Here is a 6,000-nt window from a genome sequence, read left to right on the forward strand (position 1 = left end):
AGCTGGTAGGTGTTTTTCATCTAAATAATCCAAACTGCAGGCAGCAGGATAATAAAAGCGAACGTAGCGTTAAACGCGCCCGACGCACTGCTTCAGCTGCTCAGACGCGCTGCGCCTGCTGCTCAAAACGCGCCGCGGGACCTTTTGCTGCGCCTTGACGCGCGTCAACCATTGACTTTGCATGTAAACTCGCTGCTTCTGTCGCGCCAGCTGCGGTGTGAACGCAGCGTTAGTCATTCGCTGCTAAGCTCAAAACAACCGCGCCTGGCTTGACGGAGAAACCAGGAGAACGGCTGAGCATATTTACGACAGTGCACTTTTACTTTCGCCCTCTGGGGGGAGCCTCGCTGGAAAATCAACACCGGTTGCATAGTGTACCTTTAATAAAAAAAACTTTAGAAACAGAAAAAGAGTTCATTTTCTATGGAATTGTTTATATTTCATATTAAAAAAAAACTTTATCACTGATTGCTTTAATCTATCAACAAGCAACAAAAAGTGATGAGTTCATTTCAGAGATTGTGTATCGATCACACATTGCAGTCAACAACTTATGATGATTTAACACCTAGGAGTACTTTTAGTTGAACAGTTTTTTAAAGATATTTTCTAAATCGTTTATATTGTTTTATTAAAACATCCCAAAAATATGATTCTGATTCTAAAGATTCAGTCTTTTTCTCAGCCTTGGTGCGTTCGGTCCTCGTCTCTTCGACTTGGAGGAACTAGCCTTGACTGCATCAGTGGTGCCGTTATCAACCAATGTGTCGCCATGCAGAAGGGCAGCATCTTCCTGTCTGTCACTTGATCACTTTTCTATTTCTTAGGTACTACTGCCGTCTGCCATTGTCTGTTTTTCTGCAGAATACAATAGCATTTTCCATGACATCCATCCATCCATCCATCCATCCATCCATCCATCCATCCATCCATCCATCCATCCATCCATCCATCCATCTTCTCCTGCTTAGTCCTTGTCAGGGTCACGGTGAGGCCCGCATCTCTGGCAGAGGAGGAGCCAATTGATAGATCAAACTCTTGCTGAAACCAGTCGGGAGAAGAGCAAAAACATCTTTTCCTCTGAGAAAAGCCTCCAGAGCAGTGTTTTGCTCTTCTTTCAGTGAAGAAATACTCTGTAATTCCGATTAAACTTGCTCGATAGCCATGCTAACGCTAGTTTCATCGGCTGAAGCCGCCATGTTCTTTAGACTGAACTGTCGCGCTTCTCGTTGCGTCACACCTCAACCCGCCTCAAAGCCAACGCTGATTGGACGTTCATTTGATGAACGGCTCCAACGTTTCTTCAACGGAGAGTCTCCAGACTGATCTGCGAGTGAAACCTTGAAAGCTCGCGATATCAGGATGGTCTCACGAGGCTAGTCTACAGGCGAGAGGAGGGGTAAACCCTGGAAAGGTTGCCAGTCTGTAGCAGGGCAACACAGAGACACACAACCATGCACACAAACTCACACCTAAGAAAATGTAATAATAATAATGTCTTTTATTTAAAAGGCTCCTTTCTGGACGCTCAAGGTCACCGCGCAAAAGATAAAAAAACAATGGCAGAAACAAAGTCAAAACACAGAAGAAAAAACATTTTAAAAAGTAGTAAAATACAAAGGCTGGGATAAGGAAATCAAAATTAAAGAGAATAGGCAATCTTAACCAGATTATTTTTTTTAGTTCAATTCAGTTTATTTATATAGTACCAATAATCAACATGTCATCTCAAGACACTTTACAGAGAATATTCAACCAGATCATCCGGTCAAATTGATTCAAATTTTCTATCCAAGTTGATTGCAACTGTTGATTGCATCGACTCATTGACTTGAAGGCAATCCCTCAGAGTTATGATTTTGGAGAAGTGAGTTCATGTTTCTAAGTTAGGGTGGTAGAGAGTTCCAGAGGCAGGGGGCAGAACGGCTGAATGCTCTGCTCCCCATGGGGGTGAGACGGGCAGAAGGGACAGACAGGTATAAAGCCGACGAGGCTCTAAGAGCACCGGAGGGGGTGGGAACATAAAGGAGGCCTGACATATATGAGGGGGCAAGGTGGTGAAGGGATTTGAATGCCACCATGAGAGTTTAAATAAATCTAGAGAAGCTATAATTAACAAACACTCATAGTCCCATTAGAGGTTAAAATCTGTGTTCTAGGAATATACCCATTGGAATTTAAACAATCACAAACTAAAACCAAATTGATAGATTATGGACTTCTTCAAGCCAGAAGATCTATTGCATTATGCTGGATGAGCATGGACGCCCCCTCCCTGGGACTCTGGAAAAAAGAAATTGCAAATTCACTCAGACTGGAAAGATATATATATATGGTCAAGGGTAAAAAGCAAGACTTTGAGAACCTCAGGGAGCCATATATGAGGATCATAGAGACTGAAGGCGGAGCTTATTAAATGGATGTCTTAAATACAGTTTTTATTTCCATATTGTCTTGTTATTTTTCTGTGTCATAATCTAAAGAGTTTTGTATATTTTAGAGCAAATGCAGGTTTGAATGGTGAGTGCGTGAGTGAATGCCAGTGTGCAGAAGTTCATGTCTGCAAGGTTAAGTTTGTTTGTAAGTTTATTGTACCTCAAAAGGGATCATGTTTTTGGACTGTGGGAGGAAGCTGGAGTCCCCGGAGAGAACCCAGGCATGCAGGGGGAGAACATGCAAACTCCATAAAGAACGACCCTGGAACAGGAATGGAACACAGTATCTTCTTGCTTCAAGGCAATATGGCAATAAATGCATTCAAACTCAATGCAGAAAAAAACAGGCCCTGATATTCAACCCTTTTTTTTAATCAAACATAAAGAAATATATGATCTCAATAATTAGGTTAGCTAGCCTCCCCACAGGCTCTCCTCCTTAAAGATCCATCTTATTTCCTGCAGATCATTAATATGTAGCCAAGGTCATCTAAAAAAAATATTAAACAAACATCTCCCAAGTGCGTGTGTACGAGTATGCCTAAGCTTAGAGCTGTTCACTGTCACCTGGTTTCTGGTTCTGGAGTGGGGTATGATAGGTGGCAGACATTACCCATTTCACTTTAATCACAGGCGAGGGCTTTGGATCTATGGAGGATAAAAAGTGCCAAAATTAAATAAATAAATACAGCATTAAATAAATAATTAAATGTGTCAATAATTAATTAAATGTGGAATTAAATAAATAAATGTGTCATTCATTAATTAAAACCACGTCACTAATATAAAGTGCCACAATTAAATAAATAAATACAGCGATAAACAATTAATTAAATGTGTAATTCAATAAATAAATAAGGAATTAAATATATAAATGTGTCATTAATTTAATAAAATATGTCTTCATTTTATAAAAAAAATATATATATAATTATTTCAGTGTGAATTTAATTATTTCATGGTCATTTGTCGCAGTGCATCGAAACCATTAAAAAACCATTGAAAACCCATCAAAGTTAGGGGGCGGGGTTAACGCGAATCGAGTCGCCACCTAGTGTATCAGAGTATGTTCACAACCTGTGGATAACAGTCTCTGTAATCGATTTGCTTCGCCTTAATGTGCAGGGTGACCAATCAGGTGTTAGATAACCGCCCCCTAACTTTGATGGGTGAGTTTGACAGATTCTTTTAATGGTTTCGATGCACTGCGACACAGGACCATGAAATAATTAAATGCACACTGAAATAATTATATATATATTTTTTAATAAAATGAAGACGTAATTTATTAAATTAATGACACATTTATATATTTAATTCCTTATTTATTTAATGAATTACACATTTAATTAATTGTTTATCGCTGTATTTATTTATTTAATTGTAGCACTTTATATTAGTGACATGGTTTTAATTAATGAATGACACATTTATTTATTTAATTCCACATTTAATTAATTATTGACACATTTAATTATTTATTTAATGCTGTATTTATTTATTTAATTTTGGCACTTTTTAACCTATATGCTAAAATTCAATATACCCATTCATCAAAGGGCTTTTAACAGACCCTGTGAATTTTTAAGGTTCTATGTATTTCTGGAGAAACGGTAAGGAGGTTCATTTTCACCGTAAAGTTAAATATTTTACCCTACCTGAGCCTCCCGCTGAGCCCGTTCACCCACGTTTAATGCCAAAAACTGTTACTTAGCAATTTCAAAGAATTGAACAGTGATTGAAGTGTTGGCTAAATGGTCCAGATTAAGACAACCAGAGCTAGATTTGAAACCAATTGTTTCCAGTTTAGGAAAGCTAGGTGTCCTTTCAACACCTTGATCCAGTGGCCAATCAGAAACCCAGAAACCCCAGCCAAGTCATTACCACACCCCAAGGGCCCAGCCCCGAAATTAACAATTTGAAAATGATCATTTATCAATTATTATGACTGTGTGTTGATACAACCAGCTCCTCTTCAAACCTTAGTTTGGCTCCATCTTGTGTCCACTTCATATGGCTGCATTTCCTATCTAACCTGTTGAGTATTTCTGCTTTCCACCAAACCTTTTATCAATGATTCATTCTTAATGCAGAAACACCACGGATCGCTCATATTATTACATTTTAAAGATTGGTGTAAAAAAATAATTTTACTTGTTCTTAGTTTTGTCATAAGTACACATAGTCAGAATAATGTAAAATCAAAATCCTTGTAGAATTGTTTAACTCAGTATTTCTTCATGAGGAAGTCTCCCTGCTATGGCTGCTAAGGGAGCGCTGCTGTCACTGGGTCCACATCTGACTTCCTGATTTACTTCAGACAGTTACACTGCAAAAATCTAAATCTAGATAAGTCATTTTTTCTTGAAATAAGTGCATTTTGTTCTTGAATTGAGGAGATAAGAGACATTTTGCCAATGGAACAAGACAATTTAGATTTAAAACAAGAAAACACAACTGCATTGTCTTATTTCAAGTGAATATTATCTAATTATCTTATTTTAAGAGTAAAAATACTCATTCCATTGGCAAACTATCTCATTTACGTACTTAAATCAAGGGTAAATACACTTAATTTAAGAAATTTTTACTTATTTCTAGATCGTTTTTACAGTGTATAATGTTAGCCTATAATGCTTCACTCAGGTTTATCATTTCTTTAATCATGAGGATTACTTTGATAATTATAATTTAGTTGGAAACAAAATGACGCCGTAATGAACTCCTTATCATCGGTTTACTGGACAAAACAAACAAAAACACATTTGATAACACAAGAGATGGAAAATGAAGGCTAATCATGTTTTGGGTGTACTATTCTTTTAAGGAGAAGGAGACTGACACTCCAGTGCCAGAGTGTTTGCCAGTAATGGTTAGCAAAACCTGAGCCAGCCTGCCTGATCTATAACCCTGATCTTTGAGAACCTGTCTGATCCTGTTTATCTCTGCCTCACAGATCCTGACTGTCCTGAAACCTGAAATCCTGGTAAGAGAAACCTTTGTCTGGAATCTGCCTGCCTGCGCTTAGTCTCAGTCTCTGCCTCAGCCCTCTGCCTGCCGACAAGCCTCTGGACTCATATGGTTCCCCCCCTGCTGATCAGATCCATCTCTGAGCAGGTATTTTACCTCGTCATCTGTAACTACCAATTTTCCCTGGATCAACTCTAACTGCTCTGTCCTCCTCAGTGGTGTTCCTCCCGTGACCAGTATGAAGAACCCAGAACCAGTGCAACATTTTGTCTGTGAAACCTTGTTAATAAATCATTTAACTTTTTCCCTGTTTCCGAGTGTGTTTCTGCATGTGTAGACGCCTTGAACCCAACATGACAGTAACAGTTATCATTGTTTATTTTTAAAAGGTAAAATAGAGAGATGGAAAAAATTATCTCCTTCACAAATGTACCCCCAAAAATCTGTATCCATATCCAAGATCAGTTAGACTGATCCCAACATAATCGCTATGAGCATGGGTCTTAAAAAGCTGTATCGGTCTATCTGCAGTTTTAAATCTAGGTAGAAACCCAAGGAAAAAATAGGCCAAAAAGGTGCTTAGAAACCTTTTAAA

The sequence above is a fragment of the Cyprinodon tularosa genome, unplaced genomic scaffold (assembly GCF_016077235.1).
Source record: "Cyprinodon tularosa strain WSP-4 unplaced genomic scaffold, ASM1607723v1 ctg1420, whole genome shotgun sequence".
Classification (NCBI taxonomy): Eukaryota; Metazoa; Chordata; class Actinopteri; order Cyprinodontiformes; family Cyprinodontidae; genus Cyprinodon; species Cyprinodon tularosa.